This window comes from Coptis chinensis, chromosome 7, assembly GCF_015680905.1.
Source record: "Coptis chinensis isolate HL-2020 chromosome 7, ASM1568090v1, whole genome shotgun sequence".
NCBI lineage: Eukaryota > Viridiplantae > Streptophyta > Magnoliopsida > Ranunculales > Ranunculaceae > Coptis > Coptis chinensis.
The window spans coordinates 27,931,683-27,954,153 of record NC_141462.1 but is presented as its reverse complement, the minus strand read 5'-3'; the positions used below and the strand labels follow the sequence as shown (position 1 = coordinate 27,954,153).

Genomic DNA, 22,471 nt, shown 5'->3' with positions numbered 1-22,471 from the left:
CCATAAAAAACACATAGCTCAATTGGTGCCCGGACTTCAAAATAATAACAGTTAATGTGTGTGTTCTCCCCTGTCTAAATATAGGATGTTAAAACACATAAATTTACATTTTACAGTTAATAGCAAACATGAATTCCACATTTATGAATAAATTATTAACTATTGTTTCACATTTTGTAGGTTTTTCCTCTACGTCAATTTATAGTCTTACTGGACATTATCTATTCTATATAAAAAAAAAGGTATGTGATTATAACCTGCAATGACTTTGCCGAAATGATTTCCATAATGCAATCTTTTCATGATGCACTCCAACTTCATTTTGAATACTCGACACACAACATCAGGAACATCATTAGGCAATAGTCCAGGGTCTTTTTGTAGATAACTAAGAATTTCATTCCAATTTGGATTGCAAGTCACAGTAATAAAAAGATCAGGTGGTCCTGCCCATCTACATATGGAAATAGCATCTTGGTAGGTTTGTATCATGTATCTAGGGCCTCCTGTAAATGTTGATGGAAGGATCAAACGATTACCAATTGATGCTGACTTAGTATCACCTGTGTTTATTTTAAAACGGGTTATTGATAGATTAAAACAAATTATAAGCTAATGGAATTAAAATTTAAAAATTAAATAATATTACTTATATACCTGCGACCACTGCATCCATCACATTGCTGTATAAATCAGCCCTAATTTCTTCTTGGTGTGTTCGATACCAACACATTCTTTGATCTTCTATACATGTATAACCATCAACAATGACTGTTTGACGTAAACGTCCACCTATCCAGAGTAGGCGACTTTCTAGTGTCCTTCTTTGCAGTCTAAAAGCCCAATATTGTCTCATACTAACCGTATCTCTTTTATGATCATCTATATTAAAAACTCTTTCATTTTCCTCACTATTAGGAAATCTTCTATAAGGAATCCCAGGTCTATAGCCATCTTCACCACGGAGAAACATTAAAGGATATTGCAAAGCCATGAATTTAGGATGCAATTCATTTATTCTCTCCAAACCTCCTCTAGTTTCAACAATTATGTCCCTAAAATCATTAACATTAAATCCATCCCCTTCAATTAAAGCTGCAACTTCATTGCCAGTTGGCAGATTGTATTGTCTTCCATCACTCTGCCGAGAATTAATAAGTCTTAGGCGGACATCAATCATTTCATCTTCTTTAAATCTGTCTCTAGCCATCCTAAAAGATTGTACAACTTTATTGTGTTGATCAAACATTTTGATCAATCCATCAACAATTGCAGGATCAGGAAGTTCATTATATTCATTGAATATTTGCATCCTATTCTTCAATTCATTTTGAGTATCGTATATATATAACTGGGCAAATTGAGGAGGCTTATTTTCGAATGGAAGAAGAGACCCAATTTTATGATGATTTTGCCCACTTATTCTGAAAACGCAAGGACCTCCTCCATCATTGATAGTCTTATCTATCTTCCCTCCTGCATAAGTAAATTGAAACATGGAGTTGTATGTCCTTATATATCTTATAAATTTAGTAGATCTTATTCCTCCTTGCAAGTCTAAGAGTTTATTAAGAAACTCAAGGGCAGCCTCAAATAGTGGAAGTTGAACTTTTCCTTCTCCACAACATATAGAGAATGTTGGAACAGATGATTTTCCTTCCCAAAGAATTGCTACACAGTACATACACTCTTCAGTTGGTGGTCCAAAGTCATGAACTCCTAAAATATAAAAAGTAGTTGTGAATTTGGCAAACATTTTGAATAAAATATCAAAATTGAAGAAGAAAACACATACCATCATTGTTAGTATACTTGCTTAGATCACGATGAATTTTTTTTTTTGCTTTTGCAAATGTTTATTCCTTTCACTGATATTTGTGATTTGAGATATTGAAGTCATTATACGGCGCATAGCATCTGTAAGATTCAAAGTACCTATTTGGCCTGTGTAATAAAAAATATGAAATTTCAAAAACTCTAATTAATCCTCAACGGAATATAAAATACAATTTTACCTTTATTTGAACGCAAGTTGTTTTTCTTGGATGCCAACAAACGATTACGTTTCTTTAAAGCCAACAAACGACTTCGATTAAGGCGAGTTATTTTAGCAGTCTGTTCCTTTGTAGATTCAACATTGACTGTTTGAGAATTTTACCAAAAAAGGGTCAACTTTAGCCATTTCTTGTGGAAAGGATATTAAAATTGTTGTGTAATTATAAAATTAGTAAGTTCATACCAGTACTATTGCTTAAATGATTGCTCTGTTGCTCATTTAATTCCTGTGTGTGTATCAATTCCTCTCCTAAATATAGGCATAAAGAAAAATATAGATATCAGTTACTTACATCTATACAATATCTTAAAATCAAATGAGAGTATAAAACGGTATTTTTTTATTTCTCAAGTTACATACCAATGTGACTTTGATATTCCATTAGCTGTGGATGTTTTCTTCTATGCTCTTTCACCACTTTTTCTCTATGGTTGCTCTTTGTATTTGCAGACATCATAATTCTTCTATGACGCATAAGGTTAGAACCTTCAATATATTCGCAAAAGGTTAGACCCTTCAATATATTATTTTGTTAGAATATTTATCAAGTGTGTAAAATAAAAATTAACACTTCATACCATTATTCTTTTTCAGTGCAAGAATACATCGTCTATTGTACCGAGCAATTCTGGAGGTATATATTTTTTCGTCATCCATAAGGTAAACATGAACAACTCTTCCTCTCTTTGGCTAAAGCTTTAACTCTTCTTATAGCTGCTGCTCTTATTCACTGCAAGGAAGTGCATTTGCATCGGAGTTGGGAACAATGTAGGTTTTGGAGCAGACTGATACATTGAGAGTTCTTGGTACTGACCCAGTGGATTGCCTTGTCACGCTGAGAGTGATTGCTTGTTGTGTTGCTTTGCCGATTTTGACGCTGATTTGTTTCACGTTTGGGTTGGATTCCAGTGCCCTTCTTGCTGATGGGTTTTATGGTGTTAGTATAAATATTATACTGGAAGCCTTATGATATAATCAGTGCTAGGATTAAGTTGCAGGTGTTTGGGGGAATTATTTATATTGTCAGCTGTGCTTGGGGTGTTAAAACTCTTGGAGGTGCTAAGGGCGTTGGGGAGTTTACTACTTCGGCATATATGTGACACTATAGGATTTGTAATTGTGTAAGAACTGAGTTAGCTTTAGAGTTTTAATTGTATAAGACTTCTTAAATTTATCCTTGGACATTTGTATGTATTTAATTTAATCTTAACATTTGTAGTAATTTATTAGGTTATCTACTTATCTCTATTAGTATAGTATACCATAATTAACATGGACCTTTAAATTAGACCAACCTTTTTTCTACCATGAAATGCCCTTAATAAAAAATTAAAATCAATTATTCAATGCCTTTAAGAAGGACTACTTAGTCATTTTATAATTTACTACCATCTATACCCTCAAGATTATATAGTAATTTAAGGACGTATGTGTAAATTCAGGTCGGAAATCTACTATACGCCCCTATTCAATTGTTCGCCACTTACCCATCATTGATTGCCCAAATAATTACCTTTTATAAAAATTAAATTCAACAAACCAACCGTCTCTCTTCCACTTTACGGCTCCCTCTTTTGCAAATAGAAAATGCAATAATATCAGCCATCATTCTCTCTCTTCCAATTGAGTTCTCCCACAAATAATCGAACGTCTCAACCAAGCATTCAATCAAGACAATTCAGGTAGGCCTTTTTGTTTCTTAACCTCATTTTTTCTGCTTTAGCTAAAGATTTGATCGCACTGCTGGTATTTGAAGAGAGACGGTTTAGATTATTTCCTTTATAGTTCTTTGGTAATGGATATCTCCTCAGTGCGATTTTAGATTATTTGATTATTTGATTATTAGTTCCTTTATAGTTCTTTTAGATTATTTGAAGAGAGACGGTTTAAATTATCTCCTCAGTGCGATTTTCTATTCTAAAGGATGTAATGTTCTTTGAAAATTCCAGTTGTGCAACAGAACTTCAACTGGATGCACAGGAAATTCCATCGCACTGCTGGTGGCTACATGGTTTCTCCAAAGAAAGGTACGAAGCGAATATGAAAACATTAAAGTTACTGGATGAGGAAGAGGCTTGGAGGGTGGAGGAAGCAAAAACGATAACTTGGTCCGATGACAATCAGTACGATGATGATTTGGAGGACGATGAGGAAGACAACAGGAAGATAGCATAATCGATTTCGAGTACTCGTGGCTAGGGGTGTGCACAGGTTGGTTTGGGTTGGGTTTGGGACTAAACCGACGACCGAACTGACCCTATAACCGAACCGACCCGAAACTGACCAGTTCGGTTCAGTCGGTTCTGTCGTTTTCAGGGCTTTTAGGGGTGGAGGAGTGGGACATGTAGTAGGTATGGATGTATGGTTGTTGTGAATTTGAGGAGGGAGAAGGGACTGAATGGGGGGACTGCATCAGGACAGGAAATGACACTTTTCTGATGTTCCACCATGGTGTGGTGGTTCCTAGGTTTTTGCACTCTTTATGTTTTCGCTTTCAGGCCTTCTTTGGCTACTGTACTCTGTTTGTTTTCTTCGTGCGTTTGCTTTTGTTTCTACCTTATTTCGACATGGGGGGATTGGATGTACTTATTTTGGGTTTGGTCTTTCTTAGCTAATGGTCTTGGTGTTGTTGTAATGTCTACAATTATACCAATTTACTATCTCTTACTTATCAACAAAAAGCTTTTGATTAATGTATCCAGTGTAAACGCCTTTATAAAAAAACATATAAATTGTCCGTGGTATAAGAAGGATATTGCATAATTGGCATTGACATGATATGGTATATTAGCAAATGATCTTGACTGTTTATGTGCTATGACAGCATGATGGGCATATATTCTTGATTGCCCTCAATTGCTTACGAACTTTAGAGTCGCATGTGTTTTTACTTACCCATATGATCACCCCTCAATTGGGTACAAACCGTCCCAGATCATGTGTGTGTGTGCGGCAGACACATGCAAATATTTTCTGCTAAAATAAAGTGACCAGGAAACTGAAATCATCCAGGTTCATGTTAGTCCATGCTAATTTTGATCTCATTTTCCAGTTCCTAAAAATTATTGGTATCATCCTTTTTTTGCTTAAAGCTGATTAACGATTTTGCAGGAGTCAAAAGAAGATCCAGTGACCTCATTTCCGTCGAAAAGAATTACATCATCACCCACTAAATGCAGGTAGGTCGATATCATTTATCGTGTATTTAATAAATTATGTCTTTTAATTGATAAATTTTCTCAATTTTGGAATCTACAGGGATACTATGGGGAAGTTTAGAAAGAGTTGCTACAAAGCGGGTAACACTTAAATTATAATTGTGCATTCTTCTGCAAAATACTGCTGATATAATTTAGGCTTTATAAGTCTGAAGCCTTTTATCCAATTGAACTTTAACCATCTTTGTCTCCTCTGCTTAGGTCCGCAGCTTTGAGAATCTGCTAGATGGCTACAACTCCTCCCCAACTTTTGATGTTCATCGAGACGAATGTTTGAAAGAGCTAGAAGTTCCTTTATTGATGGAAAATGATAAAAATGTCGAAAAGGCCGAAGCGTATACAAAGGAGCTTGAAGATGTAAGTAACCTATGGACTTTACACTGGTTATAATATGTTGCTAAGGGTCTAAAGACATCAAGTATTGAATAAATAAGTTTGGGAGAAACTTCCAAACTCATAGTTTACTTTTATTTTCTTTCCATTTTCCCTTTCTTCTTTAATTGCAAGTAAACTTTTTTAGCACTCAAACTTCTAGTTTTGAAGAACATTTAGGGTTTATCCTTTCTATTTATGTTTTGTTTATGCTACAAGCTGCTTTGAAACTGCAACACAAACCCAAGCTGTTAGAAACGTAGAGGTTACATCCCTTCGGTTGGAAGCAGTGGTATTGAGAACTTCTGTCTCATGTGCCGCTTTTCATTTTATTGATCAATCATTTTAATAATCAGCTGCTTCTCAATTAGATTGACATAACTATTTTTGAGTTAGGCTGCTAGGGACGAGGCAACAACTTCTCTTGAGCAGCTCCATGAATCTGAATGTGAAATTAAAGCACTCTGAATCGTGTCACAGAGAATGATATTGACAAAGGAAGAGATGGTATGTATTCAAAGATCTGTTTAATGGAAAAATTACTCCAACCCTTGGGATATATGATCCTCAGGGGGCGCAGTTATCTCGAGTTGACAAATTAGGAATAACTATCCCAAACTATTTATGCAAAGGCACTTTTCCTTTTGTCAGTGCTACACATGTTTTATTCCGTAGTTAACTTTTTCTAACTTAATCAAAGAAAAAAGTCGAGATCTATGCTAATACCCAAGTTTGCTCAACCTTTTTCTTCACGCCAAAAAAAATTCTCTGTTGCCAGTGAAAATATATTAGTGTAATATTACCTTCAATATATTACCGTCAATATTAGTGTAATGGTTTTCAATATTTGTGTAGACAAGAATTAGTGTAATATATTACCTTCAATATTAGTGTAATGGTTTTCACAGCTATTGTTAAGAAGCCCACCTGAGGCATACAAGAAATGGAGTAGACAAGAATACTGGGAAAGGTTTGTGCAGTCAAGAATATCAGATGAGTTTCAGGTATGAATTTAATTACTACAAGATTCTTATGGTATATATTTTCTTCAATTTAGGATGCAACATAGCTATGTTTTGTACTTCCATATATTTTTATGTCCACATGAGCTGGACTAAAGAGGGGTGATAAGCTCTAATTCTTGCAATAATTATTGGTTAGTGAAATTCTTTGGTGATATATAGAAAAATTTCTTTGGTAGCTTATCAAGGTTAATAAGCTCATAAATTGTATTCACCATAATGTTTGAAGAGAACCCATCTATATAATCACACAGTCACTTCATTCAGTTCCATCATCAATGAAGAATTTAACCACACACGAGCTTCGTTGGACATCTGATACAGTTTATGGCAATGGGTCATACTCGAATTCACTTTCTGGTGAGTTCATAGAAATAACACTCGACGTACAAGATGACGACATTGTACTTCTTCGAAGCGTTGAACACTTGAACCAGCAACTTCCACCAACCATGATGGTAATGGCACAGATACACCCATGTCGTCAAAGCCATCAACAATGAAGAGAACTTCATCAAGCAAACTTCTACACTTTTCGCAAGAACTCAAAGCAGAAGCTATCACAAAAGCTAAGCAGTTTTCGCAAGAACTTAAAGCTGAATTTCAAAGGAAGTTTTCAAGGAATCATAGTACTGCATCGAAAGCACTTTCGAGATCTTCTTCTTCTTTAAATCATAACCAAAATGGTGATCACCATTTTGACTCGGCTTTCATTTGCTAGATCTTTGAGGCGACAACGAAATGCCGAGTTTAACAGACTCGATCAAGTGCTTTCGAAAAGCACTTAAGGGGTTGAGATTTATTAGTAGTAATGCAAGTTCAAGTCATGGTGCTAATGGTTGGAATGATGTTGAGAATAATTTTGATAAGCTTTTGAAAGATGAGTGTTTCTATACCGATCCAATTTAAGCTTTCGGTGCATAGGTTGGTTTTTCATTTTTCATTTTTGTTAATTTTATTTTTTTTTTCTTAAATATATATATTTTTTCTATTAAATTTAAATAGTTAATTTATTTGTATGTTTATTTGTTGACATTTTTTTTTTTTGTTTGAAGGAATGAGAGATTCGAAAAGAATTTGCATTGGAACTATTCGATGCACTAGGCGGAGGAGGCTTAATGAAGGTGGAAAAAAATCAGCAAAGATGAACTATATGAGTTTTGGTCTCAAATTGCTGATCGAGAGTTTCAATTAGATCTTCAAATATTTTCCGACATGCATGTTTGTTTTTTATATATATATATATATATATATATATATATATATATATATATATATATATATATATATATATATATTTTTTTTTTTTTTTTTTTTTTAATTTTTAGGTGAGTCAACTTAAATTTTTTTTTATAAAGAGGTCAACTCAATATTTTTGTTTTGTTGGAGCTAATTATAATAAAATAAAAAACACGCGGAAATTTTAAAAAGAAACTATGATGTAGTTCTTTTGGGAATTTTTTTTGTTTATGAGAATGCTAACCCGACTAGCTTTTTTTTCTTGGTCATAATTATATATTTCATGTATATGAATGTATTCCATGTGTTCATGGTATACATTCAAGTTTTGAGTCGAGGATATATTAGTGGTTCATGGTATATTCACAACAATCCAAGTTTTTTTTCTTAGTCATAATTATATATTTCATGTAGGCATATGAGTGTATGAAGAAATGCTTAGGGTCTTTTGTAGCAACTGGTGGTGTTACGCTATAACATTTATGTAGTGGAGACAAGTAGTTATGCTGATTTTTCCATTATTGTGATCGACTCTATGTTACCATACTTTTTATTAGATTGTTAGGTGCTATGGTCGTCATATACTATGTGAGTAATGTCTCGCTTATGCACCCTATCAATACTATCATGCTTATGCGCGACTAGATGGAGACAATCCTGAATATATATATTTTGGACTTATGTTCTTGGAGCTAAATAGGCGTACATTGCATACGAGTTCATTGTCCCATCTCCTTTCTTTCAAGCTGTTGTTAGTTTTGCTCTCTCATAAACTGTACGTATTACACTAAATAATATGTTTTGCCCTCCTGATTTTTTTTTGGGATAGCATTTGGCTGTGTGAGACTGTCCTCTATTTGGGATCGAGCTGATTTCTTTTCACCTTATTTATGAGGATAGGTTGCCTTGTAAGCGACTTCTTCAGAAGTAGAACAACTGATTTTGGGATTTTGACTTGGACGGAAACTTGACTTAGTAGGTTGGCTCTTGGATTATACTGTGGATGGTAGATCTGTATCTGCTTCTCTTTTACATCCATAGAATTTAGTTGCTTACTTTCTGATAATTTGATTCTTTAATAAGCTACATTACAAAGTCATCTTTGGGGCTTTGTTGAATTACAAAATCAATCATCATAAGGATTGGCCGTCTGCCTGGAATAGGATTTCATTCCAGCGGTCTTATAGCATTTGTTTTTGCTAACGATTGGGTGCAGAATTATGTTTACTTATTACAATTCTTATTCACCTAAGTTCTGAATTTCTGATTAATTGGACACCTTCACGAGCTATAACTCCTGGCCTTGGTATACACTGTAAGGATATCCTCTATTATTGTGATCCTCAATAACTACTTCTTTTAATGTTTGTTCTTAACAAGATACCCTAGCTATTGTTATCCTATTTGTATTACTTGCAGGTTAATTACTTGCCTTTCGAGGATTCTAATCTTATGAACCTATACAAAAAAGTTAGCACTTTATGGACTTTAGAATATCATTTTCCTGTTTTATTTCCATTTCTGTTTAGGGTCCCTTCTGTTTAATAGTTGCTTCTTCTTGCCTCCAGATTTCGATGGCTGAGTTTACTTGCCCTCCTTGGCTCTCTTTAATGCAATGAAACCGTTAAGCGAATTTTGGATCCAAGCCCTATAACTGTAAGTACTTATGCCTACTTAGCTCCTAAAGCGATAGAAATTGGTATTGATCACATGGCTTGAGATATATGCATATCACATTAAATAAAAACTCCATCGGAAAAAAAAATCTACATGTGTGAGTACCATTACAAGATTTTGTCAACATGTTTATATGCGTGCGCAAGCAACGCCTGGACCATCAAGGATTTCTTATTTGGATTTTGAGTGCAGAGAATTTCATAAGAAAAATAGGTTATAAGGATGAGCAAACTATGTACCTTTTGACGATAGTTTAGTAAGAATGCTAATGCCTTCAGTCATATAGGAAATTTCAGTAGACTGAACCCTCATAATCATTTGGATAATGATGGTTTTAAAAGGATTTTTATATGATGCCTAGGACACTAAAAATTTGTCCTCCGGGAGTTTACGTGCACTGTCGGCTTCTTGCTTTGGCTCCAGTTTTTTCGCACATTCCCGTCATATAAACTAAGGCTTGAGTAATAGGAACAGAGATATGATAGAGCGGACCTTTTTTTGGATAAGTAGAGATAGGGCAGAATGTTCTTGGCTACATTTTGGGAAAATTTCGAGATGTTGTGCATGACTTGAAATAGGTACAATTATTATTATGATTTTTACAATCTCCCTATGAGACATTTAATAAATGTTTCTTCTTTTGTTCTAGCTTTTGCAAATGATTGATGGTGGGCAGGCAGTTGACACGATGAGGATATCTGATAGATATTTTGTTAAACAATTGAGGAAGCTATTTGTTTCTTTGAATCTTAAAGAAAGTGATGATGGGATCTTTTATTGCCTACAAAATGTCGTCCTACTCACGGAAGTTGTTGGCCCCATGATGTCCTTGCATGGGAGGCTTAGGGACCGAAAGCTTCCTCGATCTGGGTTCAAATATTGAACCTATGAAAAAACAACAGATGGCGCTCATGGAAGTCCAGTTGTTGTTGAGGAAGACCTTGCTCCTAGAAGAAGGGTGATTGGTCCCGAAATGCCTTCTTCGGAGTTACTAGCTGCTGCAGACAAAATTAATGTAAAACTACGGCCGAGCTAAGGGACGCTTGAATTTGAGTTCGACAATGATTTATTTATTGGCCCCCACCACTGCTGAAGTTGCATCATCAAATGAGGCGTGAGCGTTTTGAAGAGGTATTGAAATCGACATTTATAAGTCGTCAAGAAATTTTTGTCATGTTAAGCTAGTCGAGTTAGTAAAGTTCATATATTGAGACATCGTGGGGAGGAACATTCCTACTTGCTACACACATATTTGTCATCACCCCCAAAATATTGCAACTGTAGTATGGTCATTTGCTTTTGATGATAATAATTCTCTTCCTACATCACTTTATGGTTATATGAACAATAAAGTCATGTTGACTTTCTTGTAAGTCCTTATCCTTGTGCACGCTTTGATAGTAGCATATGAGTATTTAGTACCTTCTTTGCTTTATTTGGTTGATCGGTGACAAGAATTATGGAAGTCGAGACCGAAGTCCATATGATTTGCTTGGAGTGAATCGAAACATGTCTGGCGATAACATTAAGAAGAGGTAAGTCGCAAGTCTGCTACATGTTCTTGGATCATACATACCGTAACGTCGCGGCTTTGGATGCTTATATATTTTGAATATTTAAATAGTGTATGTAGTTTTAATAATGCGTTCGTTAAAGAATATATGTGTCCTCATTATGTGGAAGGACCATGCCATAACTATGTCCATAAGGACATTGACTCGTGAACTGATAAGGCAATAAAATTCGTCTTGTAAATTAAATGACGACACAAGTTATATCCTTGTAATATGTGTTCATGGTACTCATCATGTCAAACAAATATATTTTTGCAAAATTAGATACAATCAGAACATGAAGTAGATGTAAATAAGAACACATGAACGGAGTAGTAATGTGTGTACATAGTACACTCCATTTGAACTTTGAAGACATTTTGTCATTAGAGTAATCTTGTGCTTTGATGTGGAAGAACTCTCTCTCTCTCTCTCAAGCCAATGATAGAAGTTTGTCGCGTGTGTGATCTGCAGCTTTCTCATGATTGAATCTTAGAGGGCGACAAGTAGTCCCCAAAAGCATTTTATTATAATAACCGAGTTTTCCAACGAAAAGTTTCAAGGTATCGACAATTTCATATTGCTCAATGGTGATAATTAGTGTTTTTTCCCTATCATTTTAATTTAGGTGTTAGTGAATGGGCTGCATGTTCTAACTTGATAGATAATATTGTGAATAGGGATGATATTCTTACTGAAATGTTTTTCATGCTATCTTACGTCCAGTGCTTGGAAGTCATCACTTATGGTCCATCCGCACAAGTGCTCTCATCCACAGGCCCATCAAGCATTTGTTAAGTTGAACGAGGGTTTTAAAGAATTGCATGATCCAGATAAGGTAATTATTCATAAATCGTAGCTGTTTGCTCAACCTTAGAGAAATTAGGCGTGATTTTGTTTTGGAGTTTTCCCTAGGAGAAGAATACCATACCTTAGGAAAATGCAATTTTAGAAATTGATGATACTGTTTAACCATGATCAGACGTCTTTTGTATATATCGTTTTTCACCTCCCTTAACTGATCTTCATCAATAATCTTTGTGAATAATGTACAATAAAAAAAAACAATTATGGTATATTACTATATTTGGTGGTGCTTATTGGAGAAAGTTGGCGATAAATCCAACGCCTAAAATATTCATATTAGAATAGGAAATATCTAATTCAATGAATTATAAAAAGGCCATCCAATTATAATTCTAGATAACTATAACAATCTGAAATTTAATCTCTTTAAATGAGTACAGAAATATTTTCTAACTGAATTAAATTCATCCCAAAGATACTCGGTTAATATTGGAGTATCAATGGATTCAATGGGTTGTATTTTTGATGATTTCTTGCATATATGTGAGTATGATGCATTCCATTTCATAATGCAGTTACTATATGAGAATCATTCCCTTTGACAATTGCCAATGCCCAATGTATGAACACTCATAAGAAGAACGTACTTCCATAGATTCCCCACCCGTCTCACTCTACCTGTGAGTAGATGGTTACAACATATCAGCTATTATAGTGGAGGACAAGTCAGAGCGACCTACTTCTTTTTGTTATTGGTGTACTTTAATTCTTATATTGATGTAATATCCTATGTAGACTGAGTATGCCATTGTGCCGCATATGCCATTGTAATTCCATTTTGGATGATTGATTAACAAACCAAATGACTCAGCTCCTGCATGTCCCATTCTTCCAATTCAACACCTACGATTGCATATTATCTATTTACATAAGGTTTTGATACTGATTTCAGTGAATAAAGTTACATAGATGCTTTTGATGCACTAACCTTTTATCTTTGTCTTTTGCAACGTGCATTTGCTAGGATGAGAAGCTTAAAGTACATGTGATTTGGAGCTATACTTAAAAGTTTATTACTTACATATGTCTGGAAATCAAATAGGAATGGAGTTCCATTCAATTCAAATTTTAAATGGCTGCAAGTGTGTCTACTCAGGCATAATGTCAATTGTAAGTGCTCATCTAAATTATGTTTACACTATTGGGTGAGTTTTGTTTGATATCGCGTGCATAGCACGTGCATCTTGCTAGTTTGAATAAAGAGTGTGAAACAAATCAAATTCCTAGTTTTGTCAAGATAAAACAGGATCCTATTCCTAGATCCTATATAATAGCTCTGTTCATGTTTGTGCTAGCTCGTGTTAAGATTTCACTACAAAATAAGCCTCTCCGATGATATAGGTGCTGCAAGATAATGTCTAGATAATTATGGGGTGCAAGTATAAAGCTCAGCCCCATCAGTTGTTGTGGATAATATATAGGTGCTGCAAGACAAAGTTTAGACAGTTTTGGGGCGTTAAGTATTGAGTTCGGCAAATCAGTTGTGAATATCTTTTGCTCCAATTTCAGAAGTTTTAGAGTTCCTAAGATTCATTTCATCTTGAAATTCATCATCAGTTTCACTTTCTATTTAAGAGTGAACCTAACCAACTAACATCATAATAGAAATTACTTGAGCCAATGATAGTTCGAATCTGAAAAGGATAACAAATTAAGAAACGCACATCAAATAATTCGAATTAAGCATAAATATTACCAAAGTTTAGTACCACTTCAGGAGGGGAATCCAAATATAGAGCTAGCGGACCCTCTCAAAAACGTCATTTCATTTTTACAATAAAGCTTAGTAATATATAGTAAGAAAGATTTAAAAGATATTAATCACTTGTCTAGCAACCAATTCAATTCCCCGATCGGGGAGTTTGCGGGTATTGTTTACGAAAGTATGAGACACTGAAGTCACCAAGAAGTGGAGCTCCTTCAGCATCGGTTTATTCTGACAATTAAAGTCGCAAACATCCATTGGCCTACCAAGAAGATTAAATTCCCACTTGAGCTGCGTGTTGTTGATATTTCTCTCCGTTCTATAGTTTTTATCAAGTCCATTCCTTTTGTAGAACGCTGCCACATAGTCCAGTATCGGCCATCATAGTACCTTGGTGTGTCTCATGTCCGAGAAACTTCACTGTCCAGAAAAATTGATTATGTGTTGGACCATCAAAAACATCTAATCGGAAGATGAAATAAAAATGAAGAAAGAAATCACAAAAACAATGAGAACCAATACCGGTGGAGAAAGCTGAGGAAGCTTATTTGGTTGGGTATGCATCAACCCCAACGGCTCAAGATCATTTAAGAACTCATGCTCAGGAAGAGCAGATGGAAGATGGACTTGTTTGGCGAAGTTCCCCATCTTGGCGACATAGCAATGCAAATGGATTTCCTTGACTTGAGGGTTGTCTGGGGGACTTATTCCATACAGGTAACCTGCAATTTGGGTCCGTAGATAAACTTCTTCAAAATGTTTTTGGGCATAATGTAGGTGGAGTCTGTTTCCTGTACACACAATTTGTACTTGCAGATATGTAAATTTCAAATGAATCATCGTCACCAAGATCCGAGAAAGACAAAAAATCTATGTTCGGCAATTCAATACAAATATATCACTACCAAGTTACCTTGATGTCTTCGAGTTCACATAAATGTGGTTCATTCGAGATCTGAGGTTCGTGGCTGAGATTGCTCTCACACACCAATCTGTTTTAGAGCCAAAAACATTTTGCTCATATGGACACCATTTCCACTGCCACCATCAGCGAGTTGCTCACCAACACCTCCGCCACTACCTGTAACCCCCGAGGATTGTGAGGCTGTAGGCTGGATGTGGACAGGAGACTCCTCATCATCTAATGGTAGCCTTTCAAACACTGCATTTGCAAATGAAGCGGCCATCAACACCATTGGACCTGATGCCATCAACTTCTGAGTTTTTGCAAATAAGTATTGTATTTGCCTGATTTTGCAATGCTGAAAACCTGCTGAGTGGACAGAGTAAATGTTCAACACCTATTCCACTAACCCAATTCTCGTTTAGGTATAAGCTCTCTAGATACTTATTCTTGAATAACCCAAATCGGCGATATGACTCCCTTGTCTTTGAGGCAAGTCGTGGATAGGTTCACCTCTCACGAGGCTTTGATTCGTTCTAAAACCCATCTGAATTCCTTTACCCACTTGGACTTCAATCTGATTCTGTCATATCTAGAGATCGGCGATTAGATTCCACCCCAATGCCACAGGCGACCACCGCAAAGATCCCGAAAGATCTAGTTTGTAAATCGTAGTGCAAGGTTGCACGGTTTCAAATTCCACCACTTTGGAGCTTTTTCTCCATTCCCTCCACTCCAAACATGAATTTCCATGGTCCGGTTCCTTGCAAGTCTTGTGGAAATGAGAGGGCCTGTTGTGATCGAGTTTGAATCAAGAACTATTAACATCTTCAAAGTGGAGTTTACTTCAATCATTTTTGAGAGTTCCTCTGCCCTCTCGAACCAATTGAGTCCTCCCATATCTGCAACTCTTCCAAACTCTCGTTTATCTTTAGAGCGGAAGCAAGGAGCCCAACTCAAAAAGACCCAATCGTTGATTCAAAAACATCATCTCTTTGATTCCATCATGTTTTTCAGCATTTCAAAGCTCGATAAAGCTTCGAACTCAACTGTTTCTCGGAACCGCGACTTGCTTGACATTCATATTCTTCTCAAGTAGGGTGCAAAGATTGTGTAGTTGTTGCAAGTCCCATGAAACCTTTTGAAACTCCAAATTTTTAAAGTTGTTCGAGCATTCTTTGCTTCTCCAATTGCTATTAGAAGCTGTGAAAAGAACCGGAGGTCGTCTTTGTCGTGGAAATGTTTATGTTTAAAGAATTTGTTGTCTCTCAGATAGCAGCGAGGAAGTGGGTTGAGAAAGATAGAAGCTGATCTTTGTCGCGGGTTTACACTTTCTCGACTTGATTGCTTGAAGACCCCATTGGAGTTCCATGAGCTTACGGTTATTAACGCCATTAGTTTGTTAACATTGCAAGAGTTGGAGCTTGGAAAGGTTCTTGAGTTTCTAACTAACAAGTAGCATGCTAAATTCTTTATTTCGAAAGGTCCAATCATCCTATTGTAAGCAAGGTAGAATAGAATACTAAATCACGATGCCACTTTCTCGATCTAAAATATAGGCTATTGTTAATATATTCAAAAAAACATTTATGCTTTTATTAGCAAAATAGATATATACCGACCACCAAGATCTTGAAATCCTGCAAAGTTCAAGCTCTTTCAATATGCCATCCCACCAATTACGTAGACCTATATGTCCGCCAAAGAAAAGGAAAAAATATATATTATAGAACAAATTCAAATGCGATGGTCAAAGTGGCTTTGATTTATAGGTTTCGAGAGGATCCGATCTGTTCAAGGTCTTAGGTTCTTGGTTCTGAAGCATACCTTTTATCCTTGGGGAAATTAATGGATGGAGATAAGCGGCGGCTGCAAAACATGAAGCAAAAATTTCTTCCCGAAACACTTTCGAAAGCAATAATTAAAATTGCAAGAATATGCAACGAGAGTTTATAGAGTGAGTAAAAATGAAGCAAGCTCGAGTGAACCCGACCTCGGTGGCGCTAAGGCCAAGCTGTTCAAACTTTTTTCCGTATTGTTTCCTAGATTTGGTGGAGTTGTTTGTAACAAATACTAATCTCTTGCCCTGAAGAAAGAAAAGGAGAAAAAAAATTAATTCTTCGAGAGTATTATTGGGAAAGAGAGAGAGAATTCCATCGTGCCTTGGAACGAAGCATATCAAGAGTTTAGGGCACTCCATCGATCAGACTATCGCCTTTCCATATAACCCCTGCATGCCAAACATGATCATCATCACCGGACTAAATTCTAAATTACCTTAGATAAAATTAGTAACTGTATAGAATATAGAAAAACGACCATCGCAATCAAATATGAATGTCTCCACGGACTCGATACTTCCACCAACAACCTGACCTAGATACTATCCTGATAAAAATATTGCAAGTCCTCCTGCGCCAGGTGGTGCTGGTGGTGGGAGCAGTGTACCCGACAGTGATAGTATATCGAACCGCCCGTGAAGTGTGACCACACCTCCGGTTGAGTGGTCGGATCGATGCAAAGGTAACATTTACAACTGTCGCCACCATCGAAAGTACACAAACTCCCCGCCTCTTAAGCCTTGTGTAGTTTGACACACGATCCATTATATCAACACCGATGATACCTCCGTAACATGAGATCTCGGTGCATTTGACTCACGCCCCGAAACAATTATTAATTGCATAGATGCTTTTAACTTTAAAGAAATTGTTTTGATATGAAAATGCTTTTGGTGAGGCGGACCTTACCCAGGAACCGACTTCAGCGATTCAACCCTCGCTCGCAAAATTTAAAATTCTCAAAGTGCAACTCAAATTGCCAAGTACAAAGTGTTAATTACAATGATTCTTTGCGGAAATGCTAGGCCTACTAACAAAATGTTTATGCTCACTACAACTGATACAATGAATAGCATTATAAGACGGCCATACCTTGTATTCCCATGATTGTGTTCGTCTTGCATTCCATAACTGATAAAGCGTTTTCGGAAACTCAAAAGATCAAGTTGTTCATTAGAAAAGAATGAAACAGAAATATGTAAAGAGAAAAATTAAAGAATCCCAAATACAAAAATTAGGGAAGTTTGTACCTCTAGCAAAATGGGTTCCTTCGACTGCTATTAATTAAAAGATATACATACAAAATCCTCATCTACTCCAAAATTAAATTGAAAGGTACTATCTAGTATCTATTGAAAAGTAACGATTATCCAAATTTCCAATTTGAAGAGGAAGAAAATAATCTTATTGACGATCGTATTCAATCGAGCAAAGAAACAAAATAAAAACTGGAAGAAAGAAAGTGAGACAGTGCCTACGCATGTTTGTAGAAAATATAGAGCTGGATGGCGTCAACATTTGTTGTCCTGGTCGTCACTGCTGTCAGCTGATTTGCTTCTTTTGCCTGCATTAGGTAGAAAGGAACATAATCCGCTGTGAGTAAGAAGGACGAAATTAAGGTTCATGAAAACAGCTCAACAATGTGATCTCACATTTTTACATCTGTTCTCATATTTTCAATGGATTTATGTCCTGCCTAAATCTTGATTCATAATATAATTAAACAAAACAGCTTATGCACGTTCCTTGATAAGCAATTTTGATAGCAACTGCATGCCCGACCAGCTAACTAATCTTATGAAGCATAAAACTCTGCCCCAAAACCTCACACTTAACAAAATCACGATGAATCCTTAGAAATTCATATATACATCATAAATTTATAGCAAATAAGAATATACGTATACTTGTATAGGTTTGGCAATGAGAAGTCCAATAACAAATACCGTCTTTTTCATTGTTAGTAAGTACTGGTTTCTAATAATTACGTTGTGTGAGCTTGTGTACATAATGTGTCGATTTACCAAATTGATAGTGGATACATTTCAGGTTTAATTATAGTGAACTTCTTTTTTGTTATCTTTTTACTTCTTTTTTCTTTTCTCTATTCCTTTACCAATATTGTGTTTTGAGTACAATAACCCCAAACTTATAGCTTCTCTTCGTCTTCCTCAAACCCCGAACTCGTAATCTTTCTCCTCTAGGAACCCATCCCCTCTAAATCCTATCAAGGTTAAACCACAAAGTGATGAAGAAGACCTGGTCTAATAAGATTTGTGCATTTCAGATAATGTTTTGGGTGATAACTATCAAATAGATATCTTGGATTTCCATGTTAATTATGTTCCCCAATTTTGATAGGTAAAATTTTCTGTATTTGCTCAGATTTGATTTTACCTAATGAAAAATATTGCTTACTTCTATCTTTCCTCTTCCCATGGTAGCAACGGAAGGCGTAGCATCTTTAATCTAGCGATAGAGCAGCTGCAGCAATCCTCTTGGCCTCATCACTGGAGTAATCCAATTCTATGGAGTAAAGCAAAGATCAAAAGCAATCTATGCCATTATTGGCCAGGAAAACAGTTGCTTTAACATTAGCGGTAGTCAACGATGAATGAGCACTTAAACAATTAAACTATGGTTCTCTGATGCATTGGCATTTGAATCCACAGTACAAAGAAGCCATAAATGGAAATATGTGGTTGGGGGCACTTACATGGTTATTTTTCTTCCATTGATATCCAATAAAACCCATTTTCATTATGAGTTTAGATTCTTGGTCGCGAATCGTATTGCATATCTATAAGCACCACCGCTATATCTCTATTACACTCTTCACTGCAAAAAAAAATATATATTAATAGATAAAGTTTGAAGTTTTATTTTAAGGAGAAGAAAGATTATTACCATTGGGTGAAAGCACTTCCATCTTTGGCACGTTTGAGAGAGTTATTGGTACTGTTGGTGTCGGTTTTAGCTTCAACCCTCTTTCTTGTTCTTGGAGGATTCGTCGATCTTGCTCGAGCCATTATTTTCAGAGAGATTTTGAGAGATGGTTTGGAATTTGGAAGTGAGAAAGGGTGGCGGTTTGTTTAATAAGTTGGGTGAAATGTTTTTGGATTTTGAGTAGCCCAGGTTACAGTGCTAGTTCCATTAATGAGCTCTTGCTTAATATTTCATGGTAATGGCGGTGAATTTGAAGAAGTGGTAGGTTAATATTTCATGGTAATGGCGGTGAATAAGAAGAAGTGGTAGGTTTTTGTTTTGTTTTTTTTTTTGTTTTCTATCTGGTGAAGAGTTTTGTTTTATTATTTTGTTTGGGTTACGAACAATTGAAATCTGCAAAAAAGAGAGTATATTTACTTTTTTTAAGAAAAATCTGATGTGTCATTCTCAGATAAAAAAAGGGGGCTAACGTGGGTCACTGGGAGCATTCTCAACTACTCAGTATTAATGGTCTTTGATACCAGCTATCTTGACATATCGAGCCAACCGTCAGATCCAACCGTCAGATCGATCTTATAGAATCTAATGTCCATATAAATGTTTCTAATTAACAACCAAACACATAAAAAAGATGGGCCCAAACTGACATTTGCATTTTTGGTTTTTTTTTTTACAAAAGAAAGTCTCGTTTCTTCTTCTTCATTCAACATCACTTTCGTTGCCATAAAATTCCTAGGAAGAAAAAAAATATTGTGCTTGTTCCCATTTCTATAATTGCACCCTTACAGAACTGTGTAGTGATTATATGTGCATTATAATGATTGATTGCCTGTATCTTTTGATAAAGAGGTACCTCAAACAATTGAGCTCGATGGTATAAAAGCTAGACTCCATGGTTGGAGTTCCTGGTGTGAGTGGCATATCCACTGAGCAGGATAATAGACTAACTATGGCTGTGGAACTTGTTGGTAACCCATCAATTATATGTATTCCCCGACACTTAAATGCTTCAAGTGCTTTCCAACATAAAAAGCTTTATGTACACCTTCAACTGATTCGATACCCAACTATTATTAGACTTGGATGGGTCAGAACTTTGGCTTAATCAATCAAATAACTCTAAGTTATAACTTATGAACAATGGCACTGTTTGGGTACTTTTAAAGACTAAAACACTAAAAAGGGCAATGTAGTATTTGAAGTTTACCAATTGAAACAATGTACTATTTTTTGGACCAATTTATGCAATGTACTATCTTAATTTGAGCAATTGACATAACGACTGTAATTCAGGCCAAATTAGATTGCCGGAGTGGTGACGTGTCAGGTGAAGAAAAAAATCTTAAATTAAAAAAACTCTAAATTAAAACTCTAAATTGTAAAGAGAGATAAAATAAGATTTGAATACAATGAAAATGTGAAAACTTACTTCAATTGATGTTGAAGTGATCTTGAATTTCTTGTCAATTTCAATTTAGGGTTTTTTTCACTTGACACGTCATCACTCCGACAATCTAATTTGGCCTGAATTACAGTCGTTATATCAATTGCTCAAATTGATATAGTGCATTGCATAAATTGGTCCAAAAAATAGTACATTGTTCCAATTGGTTAATTGCACATAGTACATTGCTCTTAGCAGTATTTTAGTCTACTTTTAAATGACAAGGGTGCAAGTATCTCATCTTTGTGTTAGACAAGAGTATGACTTGTCGTTTCTTTGTTTCTTCATTGAACCTTTTGTTCCAATGTCGAAAAATATGCTTATTCATTAGTAGTGGTTCTGTTAGGATTCAACTTAACGCTTGTCAGGATTAAACATTGATTTCAAGTGTTATAATGACTTCATACCAACCAAAGTGAAAGAGATGGCTAGAGAAAATGACTTGTTCTTCTCTTTGGTGTGTTGCTCTTGGTGGGAAAAAGAAATGTGACTAAAGAAAACGTGAATGAAGAAGATGAAGAAAAGTTCATTTAGGGGTTGTTTGTTTTTTTTGAATTCAGCATTCAGAGCCTCTTAAACTTAAGTTTTAAGCATTCAGAGCCTCAAAACTTGTTTGTTTTTTTTAAGTAGTTTAAGCATTCAGTGGTACTTTTAGCATTCAACATTCAGCACCAAAATTTCTTCTGAATGCTGAATTCTAATACTTGAAACAAGAAAGTCCCTTCTTGTCCTTTCTTAAGAACCCAATCTTAAGAACCCATCTACTTTCCTACCTTGACTTTTATGGCTTCAAAATAAGTTCTTCAAAATTTGATGTTGGCGTCACGGGTTTTTTCATTTTTTTGGGTGAATGATATCCACTTTGTTAAAAATAGAATTACATATATATATTCTGAAAATAAACAAAATATGAAAATAAACCGTTAAAATATATTTGTGAAAACATATTTTAAATAAATTTATTTATCATTTATTTTTTTCGATAATCCATCTCTTCTCCTCAAATATAATATATATTTTGTTTAACAAGAAATCAAGTTAGTGTTTAAAATAGATAGCATGAGTAAAATTGTCCGAATGATTTATATTCAGCCTTGAGAGCCAGGTTATTATAACAGAAAAACAAACATGTTTTTTAGAATTCAACAATCAACATTTAGCATTCAGAGAATGAGCCATTCAGCATTCAGCATTCATAGGCTCAGAAAAACAAACGACCCCTTAGTTTGAGGAAAAAACAAAACGGTGAGTTTTGCCTATATATATATATGCTGATGCTTTTAATTCAAGTCTCTCTCCCCTTATTTGTTCCTCATTTTATGTGTTGAATTATCAAAATATAAAGGGTATGTGTAATGAGTTGGTTTGCGAGAAATGAAATGCATAAAATTATCATAACCTCACTTTAGTGTACGCATGAAATGATTATGAAATATAAAACTATTAGAAATGGTTATAGCATCGATCCCTGCTACCATGGAAATGGTCTTTTGGAAGTTAATTAAACGCAAAATGTTTTGAGTGCCGACTAGTTAACTAGAATTTAATAATTTCCAACAATGGCAAATTACAAGTGCATCCTTGAGACCTTGACCAATGGTCATGCACAGTTGCAACACGTAACGCT

At 35.4% G+C, this 22,471-nt stretch overlaps 1 long non-coding RNA gene and 1 pseudogene across 1 annotated transcript in view; one reads left to right on the top strand and one right to left on the bottom strand.

The window, feature by feature from the left end:
- Positions 1–13,071: 13,071 nt before the first annotated feature.
- The window catches only part of LOC147486923 (uncharacterized), a 50,300-nt gene continuing 40,900 nt past the window's right edge, over positions 13,072–22,471 (top strand). The window contains exon 1 of the long non-coding RNA XR_015203240.1: positions 13,072–13,114. This is a non-coding gene — a long non-coding RNA (uncharacterized LOC147486923). The remainder of the gene's footprint in view (positions 13,115–22,471) is intronic.
- Positions 14,674–17,299, bottom strand: LOC147486927 (AT-hook motif nuclear-localized protein 25 pseudogene; annotated as a pseudogene).